We start from the raw sequence: 19,282 nt of genomic DNA, 5'->3' as shown, positions 1-19,282 counted from the left end.
ACAGAGCAGAACGAGAGAGGAGGAAGAGAGAGAAGGAGGAGAGAGGAGGAAAAGTGAGGAGGAAGAGAAAGGAGGAAGAGAGAGGAGGAAGAGAGAGGAAAAATAGGAGGAAAAGAGAGGAGGAAGAGAGAGGAGTAAGAGAGAGGAGGAACAGAGAGGAAGAGGAGAGTGGAGGAAGAGAGAGGAGGAAGAGAGAGGAGTAAGAGAGAGGAAAAACAGGAGGAAGAGAGAGGAAAAGGAGAGAGGAGGAAGTGGTTGAGAAAAAGAGTGGAGGAAGAGAGGAGGAAGAGAGAGGAGGAAGAGAGAGGAGGAAGAGAGAGGAAGAGGAGAGTGGAGGAAGAGAGAGGAGGAAGAGAGAGGAGTAAGAGAGAGGAAAAATAGAAAAAGATAGGAGGAATAGAGAGGAGGAACAGAGAGGAGGAAGAGAGAAGAAAAATAGTAGGAAAAGAGAGGATGAAGAGAGAGGAGGAAGAGAGAGGAGGAAGAGAGAGGAGGAAGAGAGAGAAGGAAGACAAGGAAGAGGAAAGAAGAGGAAGAGAGAGGAGGAAAAGGGAGGAGGAACAGAGAGGAAGAGGAGAGAGGAGGAAGAGAGAGGAGGAAGAGAGAGGAAGAGGAGAGAGGAGGAGGAGAGATGAGGAAGAGACAGGAGGAAGAGTGAGGAGGAAGAGAGAGAAGGAAGAGAGAGGAAGAGGAGAGAGGAGGAAGAGAGAGGAGAAAAAGAGAGGAGGAACAGAGAGGAAGAGGAGAGAGGAGGAAGAGAGAGGAGGAAGAGAGAGGAAGATGAGAGAGGAGGAGGAGAGAGGCGGAAGAGAGAGGAAGAAGAGAGTGGAGGAAGAGAGAGGAGGAATAGAGAGGAGTAAGAGACAGGAGAAATAGGAGGAAAAGAGAGGAGGAAGAGAGAGGAGGAAGAGAGAGGAGGAAGAGAGAGGAGGCAGAGAGAGGAAAAATAGGAGGAAAAGAGAGGAGGAAGAGAGAGGAGTAAGAGAGAGGAAAAATAGGAGGAAAAGAGAGGAGGAAGTGAGAGGAGGAACAGAGAGGAAGAGGAGAGTGGAGGAAGAGAGAGGAGGAAGACAGAGGAGGAAGAGAGAGGAAAAACAGGAGGAAGAGAGAGGAGGAAGAGAGAGGAAGAGGAGAAAGGAGGAAGAGAGAGGAAAAGGAGAGAGAAGGAATACAGAGGAGAAAGAGCTAGGAGGAATAGAGAGAAGGAAGAGAGAAGAGGAAAAGAGAGGAGGAAGAGAAAGGAGGAAGAGAGAGGAGGAAGAGAGAGGAGGAAGAGAGAAGAAGAGGACAGAGGGGGAAGAGAGAGGAGGAAGAGAGAGGAGGAAGAGTGAGGAAGAGGAGAAAGGAGGAAGAGAGAGGAAAAGGAGAGAGGAGGAATACAGAGCAGAACGAGAGAGGAGGAAGAGAGAGAAGGAGGAGAGAGGAGGAAAAGTGAGGAGGAAGAGAAAGGAGGAAGAGAGAGGAGGAAGAGAGAGGAAAAATAGGAGGAAAAGAGAGGAGGAAGAGAGAGGAGTAAGAGAGAGGAGGAACAGAGAGGAAGAGGAGAGTGGAGGAAGAGAGAGGAGGAAGAGAGAGGAGTAAGAGAGAGGAAAAACAGGAGGAAGAGAGAGGAAAAGGAGAGAGGAGGAAGTGGTTGAGAAAAAGAGTGGAGGAAGAGAGGAGGAAGAGAGAGGAGGAAGAGAGAGGAGGAAGAGAGAGGAAGAGGAGAGTGGAGGAAGAGAGAGGAGGAAGAGAGAGGAGTAAGAGAGAGGAAAAATAGAAAAAGATAGGAGGAATAGAGAGGAGGAACAGAGAGGAGGAAGAGAGAAGAAAAATAGTAGGAAAAGAGAGGATGAAGAGAGAGGAGGAAGAGAGAGGAGGAAGAGAGAGGAGGAAGAGAGAGAAGGAAGACAAGGAAGAGGAAAGAAGAGGAAGAAAGAGGAGGAAAAGGGAGGAGGAACAGAGAGGAAGAGGAGAGAGGAGGAAGAGAGAGGAGGAAGAGAGAGGAAGAGGAGAGAGGAGGAGGAGAGATGAGGAAGAGACAGGAGGAAGAGTGAGGAGGAAGAGAGAGAAGGAAGAGAGAGGAAGAGGAGAGAGGAGGAAGAGAGAGGAGAAAAAGAGAGGAGGAACAGAGAGGAAGAGGAGAGAGGAGGAAGAGAGAGGAGGAAGAGAGAGGAAGATGAGAGAGGAGGAGGAGAGAGGCGGAAGAGAGAGGAAGAAGAGAGTGGAGGAAGAGAGAGGAGGAATAGAGAGGAGTAAGAGACAGGAGAAATAGGAGGAAAAGAGAGGAGGAAGAGAGAGGAGGAAGAGAGAGGAGGAAGAGAGAGGAGGCAGAGAGAGGAAAAATAGGAGGAAAAGAGAGGAGGAAGAGAGAGGAGTAAGAGAGAGGAAAAATAGGAGGAAAAGAGAGGAGGAAGAGAGAGGAGGAACAGAGAGGAAGAGGAGAGTGGAGGAAGAGAGAGGAGGAAGACAGAGGAGGAAGAGAGAGGAAAAACAGGAGGAAGAGAGAGGAGGAAGAGAGAGGAAGAGGAGAAAGGAGGAAGAGAGAGGAAAAGGAGAGAGAAGGAATACAGAGGAGAAAGAGCTAGGAGGAATAGAGAGAAGGAAGAGAGAAGAGGAAAAGAGAGGAGGAAGAGAAAGGAGGAAGAGAGAGGAGGAAGAGAGAGGAGGAAGAGAGAAGAAGAGGACAGAGGGGGAAGAGAGAGGAGGAAGAGAGAGGAGGAAGAGTGAGGAAGAGGAGAAAGGAGGAAGAGAGAGGAAAAGGAGAGAGGAGGAATACAGAGCAGAAAGAGAGAGGAGGAAGAGAGAGAAGGAGGAGAGAGGAGGAAAAGTGAGGAGGAAGAGAAAGGAGGAAGAGAGAGGAGGAAGAGAGAGAAAGAGGAGAGAGGAGGAAGAGAAAGGAGGAAGAAAGAGGAAAAGAAGCGAGGAGGAGAGAGGAGGAGGAGAGAGGATTGGGAGAGAGTAGGCAAAGAGAGGAGGAAGCGAGAGGAGGAAGAGAAAGGAAGAGGACAGAGGAGGCAGAGAGATGAGGAAAAGAGAGGAGGAAGAGAGAGGAGAAAGAGAGAGGACGAGGAGAGAGGACGAAGAGAGAGGAGGAAGAGAGAGTAGGAAGAGAGAGGAGGAAGAGAGATGAGGAAAAGTGAGGAGGAAGAGAGAGGAGGAAGAGAGAGGAGGAAGAGAGAGGAGGAAGAGAGAGGAAGAGGAGAGTGGAGGAAGAGAGAGGAGGAAGAGAGAGGAGGAAGAGAGAGGAAAAATAGGAGGAAAAGAGAGGAGGAAGAGAGAGGAGGAAGAGAGAGGAAGAGGAGAGTGGAGGAAGAGAGAGGAGGAAGAGAGAGGAGGAAGAGAGAGGAAAAATAGGAGGAAGAGAGAGGAGGAAGAGAGAGGAGGAAGAGAGAGGAAGAGGAGAGAGGAGGATGGAGAGGAGGAAGAGTGAGGAAGAGGAGAAAGGAGGAAGAGAGAGGAAGAAGAGAGAGAAGGAATACAGAGGAGAAAGAGCGAGGAGGAATAGAGAGAAGGAGGAGAGAGGAGGAAAAGAGAGGAGAAAGAGAAAGGAGGAAGAGAGAGGAGGAAGAGAGAGGAGGAAGAGAGAGGAAGAGGAGAGAGGAGGAAGAGAGAGGAGGAAAAGAGAGGAGGAAGAGTGAGGAAGAGGAGAAAGGAGGAAGGAGAGGAAAAGGAGAGAGGAGGAATACAGAGGAGAAAGAGAGTGGAGGAAGAGAGAGAAGGAGGAGAGAGGAGGAAAAGTGAGGAGGAAGAGAAAGGAGGAAGAGAGAGGAGGAAGAGAGAGAAAGAGGAGAGAGGAGGAAGAGAAAGGAGGAAGAAAGAGGAAAAGAAGAGAGGAGGAGGAGAGAGGAGGAGGAGAGAGGATTGGGAGAGAGTAGGCAAAGAGAGGAGGAAGAGAGAGGAGGAAGAGAGAGGAAGAGGAGAGAGAAGGAGGAGAGAGGTGGAAGAGAGAGGAGGAAGAGAGATGAGGAAGAGAGAGAAGGAAGAGAGAGGAAGAGGAGAGAGGAGGAAGAGAGAGGAGGAAGAGTGAGGAGGCAGAGAGAGGAAAAGGAGAGAGGTGGAGGAGAGAGGAAGAGGAGAGAGGAGGAAGAGAGAGGAGGAAAAGGGAGGAGGAACAGAGAGGATGAGGACAGAGGAGGAAGAGATAGGAGGAAGAGAGAGGTAAAGGAGAGTGGAGGAGGAGAGAGGAGGAACAGAGAGGAGGAAGAGAGGAGAAAGAGAGGAGGAAGAGAGAGGAGGAAGAGAGTGGAGTAAGAGAGAGGAAAAATAGGAGGAAAAGAGAGGAGGAAGAGAGAGGAGGAAGAGAGAGGAGGAAGAGAGAGGAAGAGGTGTCGGGGGAGGCAGCGGGTCTGCCTCTAGTCTAACTGAAGAAGAATTTAACCTTGAAGAAATTCCAGTGTATCCATGAGAGGCGAGAAAGTCCTGAGAAGTGCCATGGAAACAAGATTAGAGAACTAAGATAAGAAGAACTGTCCTGACGATTCAGGCGAGAAACTATCACCCAATTGTGAACTGTTAGTTACTAAAGTAAACCAATCCTGTATGAACACCTACTTTGAAGAAGGTTATAAAAAAGCTTGTTAAAACAATAAAGGGGCTTTTGCAGCCATTTTGGTCGCTTTCACACAATCTGATGTTTGTCGTGTCCGTCTCAACTGCGACAAATGGTGACCCCGACGTGATAAATTAGAGCGACGTGATAAATTAGAGCGACGTGATAAATTAGAGCGACGTGATTGATTAGAGCAACGTGATTAGAGCGAAGTGGTCATTTAAAGGAGAAGTATAACGGCGGCGGGAAGAGCCGCGGAGACGGAGCCCGGTGTAGCTGAGAGCAGAGGGAATCTGCCTGGTCCGGACCTGAATTTCGACACCTAAAAAGGTGAGCCACCGGGAACGGGACTGTAATTATGGGGCAGTCATTAACAAAGGAAGAGGAGACAATTTTGTCTACCTGGAAAGCCCTATTAAAAAGAAAGGGGGTTAAAACCTCAGAACAAAGCCTGAAAAAGATTTTGCTATGGAGTAAGATGCAAGGCTTTGAAGCCACAACAGTTACTGCATTCAGTGTGAGTGCATGGCAAGCAATAGGATTGAAAATATTGGATGAGGTCTCTAAAGGACAAAAAGAGGCATGTGAGTTGGCAACCACATGGCGCTTATTGAGTGAAACCTTAAAGGAATGGAAGATAGAGCGTGAGGCCTCTGATGGGAAACTAACAGACATTCGACCTGAAGACAATGACGGGGAGGACTGTGGCAAAGGGACAAAGGCAGTGGATACCTCAGCCTCAGGAATAGCAGGCAGGAAACCCCTCACGGGCAAAAGCAGATCGCGCCCTCGCCCACCTCCTCCTCCTCCACCATTAAATATTTTGCGGGGCGATGAGGAGCCCCCCCCACCTAGTGGTGCAGCGGCGGCCCCTAGCGGCGGAGCAGCAGAAGGGGTGATTCCATCAGCCCCCCCCGAGGAGGAAAATAGGGCGGGTAACACAGAGCCAGAGAGCGAGAGCGAAAATGAAAGTGAGGGAGAAGAAGCTTTAACCACGGCTTTACAAACTCTACATATCACAGATAAACCCATGGTGAAGAAAGCCCAGCCATGGACTCTCCCTCCATCCACAGTAACTGTAATTCCAAGGTCCCCTGATCGATTTTGGGAGGGAGTTAGAAAGTATGCTGCTGAGGCTGGCAACTGGGATCTGGTTGAACGCCTCAGCCCATACTCTCCAACCCCGGCATGTCCAAAGCCTGTAGATATAGCAGCAGAGGCTTATGGTGCATTCCCTGTTTATAAAGCTGTTGCAGGCACAAATGAGCATGATGAGCACAATCCGATCAGTTGGAAGGTGGTGCAGGATTTGCAGAATAAAGCACAGAAATTTGGAATCAATTCTCCTGAGGTGATGCAACTTATTCGAATAATCAGCACAGATTTGTTGTGTCCATATGATGTTACACATCTCGCACAAGTGCTGTTTCAGCCAGTACAATTACAAGTGTTTCAATCTACTTGGAGGCAGATGGCACGAGCAGCTGCACAAAATAATGCTCGACTGCCACAAGACGATCCGAGGTTAGGACTCGGAGAAGACGCCTTGCTTGGCGAGGGACCATTTAGTAACCCTCAGCTGCAAGCTACGTGGCCTCCGATTGTCCTTGAACAGGCACAACACATAGGGATTACAGCATTAAAGCGAACCATGGAAATGGCAGCTCCAAAACAGAAGTATATTGCTATCCGGCAAGGTCCTAAAGAACCCTTTTTGCAATTTGTAGAAAAAATATCTGCTGCATTGGAGAAACAGGTAGAAGATGAAACGTTAAGACAAATGTTATGCAAACAGCTAGCAAAGGATAATGCTAATGAGGACTGCCAAAAGATAATACAGTCTTTACCAGGAGATCCTTCTATTCCTGACATGGTGGCCGCATGTTCAAAGGTTGGTACAGTGGAACATAAAATGGCGGCTTTAGCTACTGCCATGAACATGCGAAATACAGGAAAATGCTTTGGATGTGGTAAAGACGGTCATATGAAAGTAAATTGCCCGAACAGAAGGTCGGCAGGCAAGCAGCCCATGACTGTCCCACCAGGAACTAATTGCAATAAATGTGGGAAATTGGGACATTTCGCGAAACAATGTCGTTCCAAGTTTCATGCTAACGGGCAACCGATACAGGGAAACCACAAGAAGAGCGCGAGAGGGCGCGCGAGGACATCAAATCCCCTCCAGACAACAGGTCAAATCCCCTCTGTGAGCAGCTATCAGCCGCAACTACTGGCTCAGCAGGGTTGGATGTATCCACCGCCGACACAATAACTATAGTTACAAAAGACATTGTTAAGGTCCCTCTTGAGGCAAGGGGTCCCATAGGACGAGGACTGAGTGCGTTACTTATAGGAAGATCAAGTAGCACCTTAAACGGATTAATCGTGCATGTGGGAGTCATTGATGCTGACTTTACGGGTCAAATTTGTGCATTAGTTTCGACCCTTTATCCACCTGTTACGATTCCAAAAGGTACTTGTCTTGCTCAACTTGTTCCTTTTTTGAGTTGTGTCCCAAAAGCAGAACAGCGACTGCGAGGCGATGGAGGCTTCGGTTCTACAGGACCCCCTCAAGTGTGCTGGTCTCAGACTGTCTCATCATCTCGACCACATATGACGTGCACGCTGTCAAATCATGGACATTCACCGACTACAGTAAGGCTTGCGGGGCTCCTAGATACGGGCGCCGATGTGACTATTATTTCTAACTATCTGTGGCCATCCACCTGGCCAACAGAGGATGTGGACACAGGGGTAGTGGGGCTGGGAGGCTCCGCACGAGCAAGAACAGCAGCTACGGCAATTCTGATCACCAATCCTGAGGGCCAACAAGCAGTCGTTAAACCATATGTGACAGCAGCTCCCCTCAATCTATGGGGGAGAGATTGCTTGTCACAGTGGGGGGTGAAGATTACTACGGATTTTTAACGGGGGCCACTGTGCTGCAGGGTGTTAGGCAACCCACGCTTGTTTTAACTTGGTTAACGAATAACCCTGTGTGGGTGGATCAGTGGCCCCTACCAATGGAGAAATTAAAGGCCCTGCAAGAATTGGTGGCAGAACAGCTAGCCGCTGGACACATTGAACCCTCTCAGAGCCCCTGGAATACTCCAGTGTTTGTGATAAAAAAGAAATCAGGAAAATGGCGATTTTTGCATGACCTGCGGCAGATCAATGCTGTCATGGCCACGATGGGGGCTCTACAACCAGGCATGCCTTCACCGGCCATGATCCCTCAAGATTGGGAAATCATTGTCATGGATCTCAAGGATTGTTTTTTTACAATACCATTAGCCTTTCAAGACAGAGAAAAATTTGCATTCTCTGTGCCTTCTGTCAATCATGCAGAACCTGCAAAAAGATATCAATGGAAAGTTCTGCCGCAGGGCATGAAAAATTCACCAACAATTTGTCAATGGTTTGTGGCACAAGCTTTGTCACCTGTAAGGGAAAGATTCCCTACCAATTATTGTTACCATTACATGGATGACATCCTGTTAGCATCAAACAACAAGGAGCAGTTGAATGACATGGAGAATGTGACTAGAAATTCATTACAACACTATGGATTAGTTATCGCCCCTGAAAAGGTGCAGAAAGTAGAACCCTGGAAGTATTTAGGACTAACAGTCACAGGTAGGCAGGTAATGCCTCAACCTGTGAAACTTAACCTTGAAGTTAAAACCCTTAATGATGTACAGAAGTTAATGGGATCTCTGAATTGGATTAGACCCTATCTCGGACTGACCAATTCACAACTGCAACCTTTATTGGAATTATTAAAAAATTCCAATGATCCAACAGAACCCAGAGTATTAACTGAGGAAGCATTAAAGGTAATTCACATGGTGGAACGATCTATACACGAGAAATTTGTTTCTCGAATAGATCTGTCTCAATTGGTGCAACTCTTTGTACTAATTGACAAAACTGTACCATTTGGTGCTTTGGTGCAGTGGAATTCTGAGTGGGATGACCCACTGCACATTCTAGAATGGATGTTTCTGTCATTCCGACCACGAAAAACTGCTCCTGGACTGTTTGAGCTTATTGCTGATGTAATCATAAAAGCCAGAAAACGATGTACAGAACTAACAGGGCGTGACCCAGCTAAGATTGTTTTACCTGTTCAAAATTGGTATTTTGAATGGTGCTTGGCAAATAATTATGAACTACAGGCAGCCATGGCGGGTTTTCAAGGACAGGTGTCATATCACCTGCCGTCACATCCGCTACTGAAATTTGCTCGAGAAATACCATTTGGTCAAAAAAATTTAAGCCGCCCAGAACCAGTGAACGGCCCTACTGTTTTTACAGATGGCTCAGGAAAAACAGGTAAAGCAGCAGTAGTATGGTATGAAAACAACAACTGGAACAACAAAGTAGTATATCAAAATGGTTCTCCACAAGTAGTAGAGCTACGTGCAATGGCTGTTGTTTTTTCTATTTTTTCTGTTCCTGTAAATATTGTAACTGACTCAGCGTATGTAGCTAACTTAGTTTCTAGACTAGACAAAGTGGTTTTGACCATGTCAGACAATCAATTACTATTTGATGTACTTTTAGAACTCTGGAAAAGTATTCAACTACGGACAGAACCTTATTTTATCATGCACATCCGTAGTCATACCACTTTACCAGGATTTTATACAGAAGGTAATGCCAGAGCGGATGCTCTTGTTTCCGCTATGCCTCTTAATACTGTTCCTAACATTAAGCAACAAGCTGTATTATCACATCAATTTTTTCACCAAGGATATCGAGCTTTACGACGGCAGTTCGGCTTGTCTCATGCGGAAGCTCGGTCTATTGTAGCCGCCTGCCCTGACTGCCAAGGAACTCACACACCAGTGTATTTTGGTACTAACCCCAGAGGTATGCAGGCTTTACAGATTTGGCAAAGTGATGTTACTCACATAAATGAATTTGGCCGACAGAAGTATGTTCATGTTTCCATTGATACTTATTCTCATGCCTTAGTAGCAACAGCACATAACGGGGAGACAGGAAAAGATGTAGTTCGACACTTCCAAAAGGCTTTCTCTATGCTTGGGGTACCACGCCAAATAAAAACGGACAATGGCCCAGCATACATTTCACAGAAGGTTCAAACATTTTTTAATTTGTGGGGTGTTACTCATGTTACAGGAATTCCCCATTCCCCAACAGGACAAGCAATTGTTGAGCGTGCACATAGTACGTTGAAGCGGCAGCTTCAAAAACAAAAAGGGGGAATGATTGGGGAACCACCACAGGCATGTTTAGATAAAGCAGTTTATGTTCTTAACTTTCTCCATTACGGGGATAATTCTTCTTTACCTCCTCTTTTTCAGCATTTCTCTTCTCTTTTTTCAAAACAGGATTTGCAAAAAGACATCAAAGTGCATGTTAGAGATCTAATTACTGGCCAGTGGAGTGGACCATGTGAATTATTAACCTGGGGCAGAGGTTATGCTTGTGTCTCTACAGATGCCGGCCCTCGCTGGGTTCCTGCTCGGTGTGTTCGGCCTGTGCTGGAACCTGCATCAGGCTGAAGGATGGGTAGTTCCACAACCCAAGCAGAATGTCTGGGTGACTCTGCATTGAAAAAACTAACAAAGTTGGGATGTTGGCTTAGCAAACAGACTAACGCTACTTCTTTAGCTTTAAGTGGTCTTTTAACTGATGTTGATAGTGTTAGACATGCTACTTTACAGAACAGGGCTGCAATTGACTTTTTGCTTTTAGCGCAAGGACATGGATGTGAAGATTTTGAAGGAATGTGTTGCATGAATTTGTCTGACCACTCAGAATCTATTTTTAAAAGTATACAGCAGCTGAAGGATGGTGTGAGGCGTCTAACAGAAGAGGACGGATTGGATTGGCTTACAAGGATGTTTAAAGGATGGGGACTTTCTGGATGGTTGATATCTCTGGTCAAAACTGTGGGGGTCATGATCTTGGTAATTGTGACTGTGCTTTTGATGTTGCCATGTCTTGTCAGTCTTCTGCAAAGGGCCCTGCAGAAGACTGTTTCTGCAATATTTCTAGCACAAATACAAAAAGGGGGAATTGTCGGGGGAGGCAGCGGGTCTGCCTCTAGTCTAACTGAAGAAGAATTTAACCTTGAAGAAATTCCAGTGTATCCATGAGAGGCGAGAAAGTCCTGAGAAGTGCCATGGAAACAAGATTAGAGAACTAAGATAAGAAGAACTGTCCTGACGATTCAGGCGAGAAACTATCACCCAATTGTGAACTGTTAGTTACTAAAGTAAACCAATCCTGTATGAACACCTACTTTGAAGAAGGTTATAAAAAAGCTTGTTAAAACAATAAAGGGGCTTTTGCAGCCATTTTGGTCGCTTTCACACAATCTGATGTTTGTCGTGTCCGTCTCAACTGCGACAAAGAGGAGAGTGGAGGAAGAGAGTGGAGAAAGAGAGAGGAGGAAGAGAGAGGAAAATTAACGAGGAGGAAAAGAGAGGAGAAAGAGAGAGGAGGAAGAGAGAGGACGAAGAGAGAGAAGGAAGAGAGAGGAAGAGGAGAGAGGAGGAAGAGAGAGGAGGAAAACGGAGGAGGAACAGAGAGGACGAGGACAGAGGAGGAAGAGAGAGTAGGAAGAGAGAGGAGGAAGATAGAGGAAGAGGAGTGTGCAGGAAGAGAGTAGGAAAAGAGAGGGAGAGGAGAGAGTAGAAAGAGAGAGGAGGAAAAGGGAGGAGGAACAGAGAGGAAGAGGAGAGAGGAGGAAGAGAGAGGAGGAAGAGAGAGGAGGAAGAGAGAGAAGGAAGAGAGAGGAAGAGGAGAGACAAGGAAGAGAGAGGAGGAAAAGGGAGGAGGAACAGAGAGGAAGAGGAGAGAGGAGGAAGAGAGAGGAGGAAGAGAGAGGAGGAAGAGAGAGGAAAAGGAGAGAGGAGGAGGAGAGAGGAGGAAGAGAGTGGAGGAAGAGGAGAAAGGAGGAGGAGAGAGGAGGAAGAGAGAGGAAGAGGAGAAAGGAGGAAGAAAGAAGAAGAGAAGAGAGGAGGAGGAGAGAGGAGGAGGAGAGAGGATTGGGAGAGAGTAGGAAAAGAGAGGAGGAAGAGAGAGGAGAAGGAGAGAGGAAGAGGACAGAGGAGGCAGAGAGATGAGGAAAAGACAGGAGGAAGAGAGAGGAGAAAGAGAGAGGACGAGGAGAGAGTAGGAAAAGGTGGAGGAAAAGAGAGGAGGAAGAGAGAGAAGGAAGAGAGAGGAAGAGGAGAGAGGAGGAAGAGAGAGGAGTAAAAGGAAGGAGGAACAGAGAGGTCGAGGACAGAGGAGGAAGAGAAAGGAGGAAGACAGAGGAGGAAGAGAGAGGTAAAGGAGAGAGGAGGAGGAGAGAGGAGGAAGAGAGTGGAGGAAGAGAGAGGGAGAGGAGAGAGGAGAAAGAGAGAGGAGGAAAATGGAGGAGGAACAGAGAGGAAGAGGAGAGAGGAGGAAGAGAGAGGAGGAGAAGGGAGGAGGAACAGAGAGGAAGAGGAGAGAGGAGGAAGAGAGAGGAGGAAGAGAGCGGAAGAGGAGGGAGGAGGAGGAGAGAGGAGGAAGAGAGAGGAGTAAGAAAGAGAAGGAAGAGAGAGGAAGAGGAGAGAGAAGGAAGAGAGAGGAGGAAAAGGGAGGAGAAACAGAGAGGAAGAGGAGAGAGGAGGAAGAGAGAGGAGGAAGAGAGAGGTGGAAGAGAGAGGAAAAGGAGAGAGGAGGAGGAGAGAGGAGGAAGAGAGAGGAGGAAGAGAGAGGAGGAAGAGAGAGGAGGAAGAGAGAGGAAGAGGAGAGAGGAGGAAGAGAGAGGAAAATGAGAGAGGAGGAAGAGAGAGGAAAAGGAGAGAGGAGGAAGTGGTGTAGTAAAAGAGAGGAGGAAGAGAGGAGGAAGAGATGAGGAAGAGGAGAGTGGAGGAAGAGAGAGGAGTTACAGAGAGTAAAAATAGGAGGAAAAAAGAGGAGGAAGAGAGAGGAGGAAGAGAGAGGAAGAGGAGAGTGGAGGAAGAGAGAGGAGTTAGAGAGAGGAAAAATAGGAGGAAAAGAGAGTTGGAAGAGAGAGGAGGAAGAGAGAGGAGGAAGAGAGAGGAAAAATAGGAGGAAAAAAGAGGAGGAAGAAAGAGGAGGAAGAGAGAGAAGGAAGAGAGAGGAGGAAGAGAGAGAAGAAAGAGATAGGAAGAGGAGACAGGAGGAAGAGAGAGGAGGAACAGGGAGGAGGAACAGAGAGGAAGAGGAGAGAGGAGGAGGAGAGAGGAGGAAGAGAGAGGAGGAAGAGAGAGGAGGAAGAGAGAAGTGGAAGAGAGAGGAAAAATAGGAGGATAAGAGAGGAGGAAGAGATAGGAAAAGGAGAGTGGAGGGAGAGAGAGGAGGAAGAGAGAGGGAGAGGAGAGAGGATGAAGAGAGAGGTGGAAAAGGGAGGAGGAACAGAGAGGAAGAGGAGAGAGGAGGAAGAGAGAGGAGGAAGAGAGAGGAAGAGGAGGGAGGAGGAGGAGAGAGGAGGAAGAGAGAGGAGGAAGAGAGAGGAGGAAGAGAGAGGAGTAAGAAAGAGAAGGAAGAGAGAGGAAGAGGAGAGAGAAGGAAGAGAGAGGAGGAAAAGGGAGGAGGAACAGAGAGGAAGAGGAGAGAGGAGGAAGAGAGAGGAGGAAGAGAGAGGCGGAAGAGAGAGGAAAAGGAGAGAGGAGGAGGAGAGAGGAGGAAGAGAGAGGAGGAAGAGAGAGGAGGAAGAGAGAGGAGGAAGAGAGAGGAAGAGGAGAGAGGAGGAAGAGAGAGGAAAATGAGAGAGGAGGAAGAGAGAGGAAAAGGAGAGAGGAGGAAGTGGTGTAGTAAAAGAGAGGAGGAAGAGAGCAGGAAGAGATGAGGAAGAGGAGAGTGGCGGAAGAGAGAGGAGTAACAGAGAGTAAAAATAGGAGGAAAAAAAAGGAGGAAGAGAGAGGAGGAAGAGAGAGGAAGAGGAGAGTGGAGGAAGAGAGAGGAGTTAGAGAGAGGAAAAATAGGAGGAAAAGAGAGTTGGAAGAGAGAGGAGGAAGAGAGAGGAGGAAGAGAGAGGAAAAATAGGAGGAAAAAAGAGGAGGAAGAAAGAGGAGGAAGAGAGAGAAGGAAGAGAGAGGAGGAAGAGAGAGAAGGAAGAGATAGGAAGAGGAGACAGGAGGAAGAGAGAGGAGGAAAAGGGAGGAGGAACAGAGAGGAAGAGGAGAGAGGAGGAGGAGAGAGGAGGAAGAGAGAGGAGGAAGAGAGAAGTGGAAGAGAGAGGAAAAATAGGAGGATAAGAGAGGAGGAAGAGATAGGAAGAGGAGAGTGGAGGGAGAGAGAGGAGGAAGAGAGAGGGAGAGGAGAGAGGATGAAGAGAGAGGTGGAAAAGGGAGGAGGAACAGAGAAGAAGAGGAGAGAGGAGGATGAGAAAGGAGGAAGAGGAATGAGGATTAGTAGAGAGGAGGAAGAGAGAGGAAGAGGAGAGAGGAGGAAGAGAGAGGAGGAAGAGAGAGGAAAAGTAGAGAGGAGGAAGTGATGGAGGAAAAGAGAGGAGGAAGAGAGGAGAAAGAGAGGAGGAAGAGAGAGGAGGAAGAGAGAGGCGGAAGAGAGAGGAAGAGGAGATTGGAGGAAGAGAGAGGAGGAAGAGAGAGGAGTAAGAGAGAGGAAAAATAGGAGGAAAAGAGAGGAGGAAGAGAGAGTAGGAGGAGAGAGGAGGAAGAGAGAGGAAGAGGAGAGTGGAGGAAGAGAGAGGAGGAAGAGAGAGGAGGTAGAGAGAGGAAAAATAGGAGGAAAAGAGAGGAGGAAGAGAGAGGAGTAAGAGAGAGGAAAAATAGGAGGAAAAGAGAGGAGGAAGAGAGAGGAGGAAGAGAGAGGAGGAACAGAGAGGAAGAGGAGATTGGAGGAAGAGAGAGGAGGAAGAGAGAGGAGTAAGAGAGGAAAAATAGGAGGAAAAGAGAGGATGAAGAGAGAGGAAGAGGAGAGTGGAAGAAGAGAGAGGAGGAAGAGAGAGGAGGAAGAGAGAGGAAAAACAGGAGGAAGAGAGAGGAGGAAGAGAGAGGAAGAGGAGAGAGGAGGAAGAGAGAGGAGGAAGAGAGAGGAGGAAGAGAGAGGAAAAACAGGAGGAAGAGAGAGGAGGAAGAGAGAGGAAGAGGAGAGAGGAGGAAGAGAGAGGAGGATGAGACAGGAGGAAGAGTGAGGAAGAGGAGAAAGGAGGAAGAGAGAGGAAAAGGAGAGAGGAGGAATACAGAGCAGAAAGAGAGAGGAGGAAGAGAGAGAAGGAGGAGAGAGGAGAAAAAGTGAGGAGGAAGAGAAAGGAGGAAGAGAGAGAAGGAAGAGTGAAGAAGAGGAGAGGGGAGGAGGAGAGAGGAGTAGGAGAGAGGATTGGGAGAGAGTAGGCAAAGAGAGGAGGAAGATAGAGGAGGAAGAGAGAGGACGAGGAGAGAGGAGGAAGAGAGAGGAGGAAGAGAGAGGAAGAGGAGAGAGTAGGAAGAGAGAGGAGGAAGAGAGATGAGGAAAAGTGAGGAGGAGGAGAGAGGGGGAAGAGAGAGGAGAAAGAGAGAGGAAAAATAGAGGAGGAAAAGAGAGGAGGAAGAGAGAGGAGGAACAGAGAGGAGGAAGAAACAGGAGGAAGAGAGAGGAAAAGGAGAGAGGAGGAAGTGGTTGAGGAAAAGAGTGGAGGAAGAGAGGAGGAAGAGAGGAGGAAGAGAGAGGAGGAAGAGAGAGAAGGAAGACAAGGAAGAGGAAAGAAGAGGAAGAGAGAGGAGGAAAAGGGAGGAGGAACAGAGAGGAAGAGGAGAGAGGAGGCAGAGAGAGGAGGAAGAGAGAGGAAGAGGAGAGAGGAGGAGGAGAGATGAGGAAGAAACAGGAGGAAGAGAGAGGAGGAAGAGAGAGAAGGAAGAGAGAGGAAGAGGAGAGAGGAGCAAGAGAGAGGAGGAAAAGAGAGGAGGAACAGAGAGGAAGAGGAGAGAGGAGGAAGAGAGAGGAGGAAGAGAGAGGAAGATGAGAGAGGAGGTGGAGAGAGGAGGAAGAGAGAAGAGGAAGAGAGAGGAGGAAGAGAGAGGAGGAAGAGAGAGGATAAATAGGAGGATAAGAGAGGAGGAAGAGAGAGGAGGAAGAGATAGGAAGAGGAGAGTGGAGGAAGAGAGAGGAGGAAGAGAGAGGGAGAGGAGAGAGGATGAAGAGAGAGGTGGAAAAGGGAGGAGGAACAGAGAGGAAGAGGAGAGAGGAGGAAGAGAGAGGAGGAAGAGAGAGGAAGAGGAGAGAGGAGGAGGAGAGAGGAGGAAGAGAGAGGAGGAAAAGTAAGGAGGAAGAGAGACGAGGAAGAGAGAGGAAGAGGAGAGAGAAGGAAGAGAGAGGAGGAAAAGGGAGGAGGAACAGAGAGGAAGAGGAGAGAGGAGGAAGAGAGAGGAGGAAGAGAGAGGAGGTAAAGAGAGGAAAAGGAGAGAGGAGGAGGAGAGAGGATTGGGAGAGAGTAGGAAAAGAGAGGAGGAAGAGAGAGGAGGAAGACAGAGGAAGAGGATAGAGGAGGCAGAGAGATGAGGAAAATACAGCAGGAAGAGAGAGGAGAAAGAGAGAGGACGAGGAGAGAGGAGGAAGAGAGAGGAGGAAGAGAGAGGAAGAGGAGAGAGTAGGAAGAGAGAAGAGGAAGAGAGGAAAATGAGAGAGGAGGAAGAGAGAGGAAAAGGAGAGAGGACGAAGAGGTGGAGGAAGAGAGAGGAGGAAGAGAGAGGAGGAAGAAAGAGGAAAATTACAGAGGAGGAAAAGAGAGGAGGAAGAGAGAGGAGGAAGAGAGAGGAGGAAGAGAGAGAAGGAAGAGAGAGGAAGAGGAGAGAGGAGGAAGAGAGAGGAGGAAAAGGGAGGAGGAACAGAGAGGATGAGGACAGAGGAGGAAAAGAGAGGAGGAAGAGAGAGGAGGAAGAGAGAGGTAAAGGAGAGAGGAGGAGGAGAGAGGAGGAAGAGAGAAGAGGAAGAGAGAGGAGGAAGAGTGAGGAAGAGGAGAGTGGAAGAAGAGAGGAGGAAGAGAGAGAGAGAGGAGAGAGGAGAAAGAGAGAGGAGGAAAAGGGAGGAGGAACAGAGAGGAAGAGGACAGAGGAGGAAGAGAGAGGAGGAAGAGAGAGGAGAAAGAGAGAGGTAAAGGAGAGAGGAGGAGGAGAGAGGAGGAAGAGTGAAGAGGAAGAGAGAGGAGGAAGAGTGAGGAAGAGGAGAGTGGAGGAAGAGAAGAGGAAGAGAGAGGAAGAGGAGAGAGGAGTAAGAGAGAGGAGGAAGAGAGCGGAAGAGGAGGGAGGACGAGGAGAGAGGAGGAAGAGAGAGGAGGAAGAGAGAGGAGGAAGAGAGAGAGGAAGAGAGAGGAAGAGGAGAGAGAAGGAAGAGAGAGGAGGAAAAGGGAGGAGGAAGAGAGAGGAAGAGGAGAGAGTAGGAAGAGAGAGGAGGAAGAGAGGAAAATGAGAGAGGAGGAAGACAGAGGAAAAGGAGAGAGGAGGAAGTGGTGGAGGAAAAGAGAGGAGGAAGAGAGAGAAGGAAGAGAGAGGAGGAAGAGAGAGGAGGAAGAGAGCGGAAGAGGAGGGAGGACGAGGAGAGAGGAGGAAGAGAGAGGAGGAAGAGAGAGGAAGAGGAGAGAGGAGGAAGAGAGAGGAGGAAGAGAGAGGAGGAAGAGAGAGGAAAAGGAGAGAGGAGGAGGAGAGAGGAGGAAGAGAGTGGAGGAAGAGAGAGGAGGAAGAGAGAGGAGAAAGAGAGAGGAAGAGGAGAGAGGAGGAAGAGAGAGGAAGAAGAGTGAGGAAGAGGAGAAAGGAGAAGGAGAGAGGAGGAAGAGAGAGGAAGAGGAGAAAGGAGGAAGAAAGAAGAAAAGAGAGTAGGAGGAGAGAGGAGGAGGAGAGAGGATTGGGAGAGAGTAGGAAAAGAGAGGAGGAAGAGAGAGGAGGAAGAGAGAGGAGGAAGAGAGAGGAGGAAGAGAGAGGAGGCAGAGAGATGAGGATAAGACAAGAGGAAGAGAGAGGAGAAAGAGAGAGGACGAGGAGAGAGGAGGAAGAGAGAGGAGAAAGAGAGACGAAGAGGAGAGAGTAGGAAAAGGTGGAGGAAAAGAGAGGAGGAAGAGAGAGAAGGAAGAGAGAGGAAGAGGAGAGAGGAGGAAGAGAAAGGAGTAAAAGGGAGGAGGAACAGAGAGGTCGAGGACAGAGGAGGAAGAGAGAGGAGGAAGACAGAGGAGGAAGAGAGAGGTAAAGGAGAGAGGAGGAGGAGAGAGGAGGAAGAGAGTGGAGGAAGAGAGAGGGAGAGGAGAGAGGAGAAAGAGAGAGGAGGAAAATGGAGGACGAACAGAGAGGAAGAGGAGAGAGGAGGAAGAGAGAGGAGGAAGAGAGAGGAGAGAGGAGGAACAGAGAGGAGGAGAAGGGAGGAGGAACAGAGAGGAAGAGGAGAGAGGAGGAAGAGAGAGGAGGAAGAGAGCGGAAGAGGAGGGAGGACGAGGAGAGAGGAGGAAGAGAGAGGAGGAAGAGATAGGAGTAAGAAAGAGAAGGAAGACATAAGAAGAGGAGAGAGAAGGAAGAGAGAGAAGGAAAAGGGAGGAGGAACAGAGAGGAAGAGGAGAGAGGAGAAAGAGAGAGGAGGAAGAGAGAGGCGGAAGAGAGAGGAAAAGGAGAGAGGAGGAGGAGGGAGGAGGAAGAGAGAGGAGGAAGAGAGAGGAGGAAGAGAGAGGAAAATTGCAGAGAAGGAAAAGAGAGGAGTAAGAGAGAGGAGGAAGAGAGAGGAGGAAGAGAGAGGAAGAGGAGAGAGGAGGAAGAGAGAGGAGGAAAAGGGAGGAGGAACAGAGAGGAAGAGGACAGAGGAGGAAGAGAGAGGAGGAAGAGAGAGGAGAAAGAGAGAGGTAAAGGAGAGAGGAGGAGGAGAGAGGAGGAAGAGTGAAGAGGAAGAGAGAGGAGGAAGAGTGAGGAAGAGGAGAGTGGAGGAAGAGAAGAGGAAGAGAGAGGAAGAGGAGAGAGGAGTAAGAGAGAGGAGGAAGAGAGCGGAAGAGGAGGGAGGACGAGGAGAGAGGAGGAAGAGAGAGGAGGAAGAGAGAGGAGGAAGAGAGAGAGGAAGAGAGAGGAAGAGGAGAGAGAAGGAAGAGAGAGGAGGAAAAGGGAGGAGGAAGAGAGAGGAAGAGGAGAGAGTAGGAAGAGAGAGGAGGAAGAGAGGAAAATGAGAGAGGAGGAAGACAGAGGAAAAGGAGAGAGGAGGAAGTGGTGGAGGAAAAGAGAGGAGGAAGAGAGAGAAGGAAGAGAGAGGAGGAAGAGAGAGGAGGAAGAGAGCGGAAGAGGAGGGAGGACGAGGAGAGAGGAGGAAGAGAGAGGAGGAAGAGAGAGGAAGAGGAGAGAGGAGGAAGAGAGAGGAGGAAGAGAGAGGAGGAAGAGAGAGGAAAAGGAGAGAGGAGGAGGAGAGAGGAGGAAGAGAGTGGAGGAAGAGAGAGGAGGAAGAGAGAGGAGAAAGAGAGAGGAAGAGGAGAGAGGAGGAAGAGAGAGGAAGAAGAGTGAGGAAGAGGAGAAAGGAGAAGGAGAGAGGAGGAAGAGAGAGGAAGAGGAGAAAGGAGGAAGAAAGAAGAAAAGAGAGTAGGAGGAGAGAGGAGGAGGAGAGAGGATTGGGAGAGAGTAGGAAAAGAGAGGAGGAAGAGAGAGGAGGAAGAGAGAGGAGGAAGAGAGAGGAGGAAGAGAGAGGAGGCAGAGAGATGAGGATAAGACAAGAGGAAGAGAGAGGAGAAAGAGAGAGGACGAGGAGAGAGGAGGAAGAGAGAGGAGAAAGAGAGACGAAGAGGAGAGAGTAGGAAAAGGTGGAGGAAAAGAGAGGAGGAAGAGA

General features: G+C 48.7%; 1 long non-coding RNA gene across 2 annotated transcripts; it reads left to right on the top strand.

Annotated features, from left to right (window-relative positions):
• The first annotated feature begins 4,354 nt into the window (after window positions 1-4,354).
• Window positions 4,355-10,864, top strand: LOC141938902 (uncharacterized). 2 transcript variants are annotated; one of them, XR_012627435.1, is made up of 3 exons: window positions 4,355-4,861; window positions 7,039-7,186; window positions 10,001-10,864. It is a non-coding gene; the product is annotated as an uncharacterized LOC141938902 (long non-coding RNA). The 2 variants fall into 2 exon arrangements; XR_012627434.1 differs by lacking the exon at window positions 4,355-4,861 and having other exon boundaries at window positions 7,021-7,186.
• Window positions 10,865-19,282: the final 8,418 nt, after the last annotated feature.

Source organism: Strix uralensis, unplaced genomic scaffold (assembly GCF_047716275.1).
Source record: "Strix uralensis isolate ZFMK-TIS-50842 unplaced genomic scaffold, bStrUra1 scaffold_409, whole genome shotgun sequence".
NCBI classification, from domain to species: domain Eukaryota; kingdom Metazoa; phylum Chordata; class Aves; order Strigiformes; family Strigidae; genus Strix; species Strix uralensis.
Note: the sequence above shows the minus strand (reverse complement) of the source record. Positions and strands in the feature narration are given on the sequence as shown.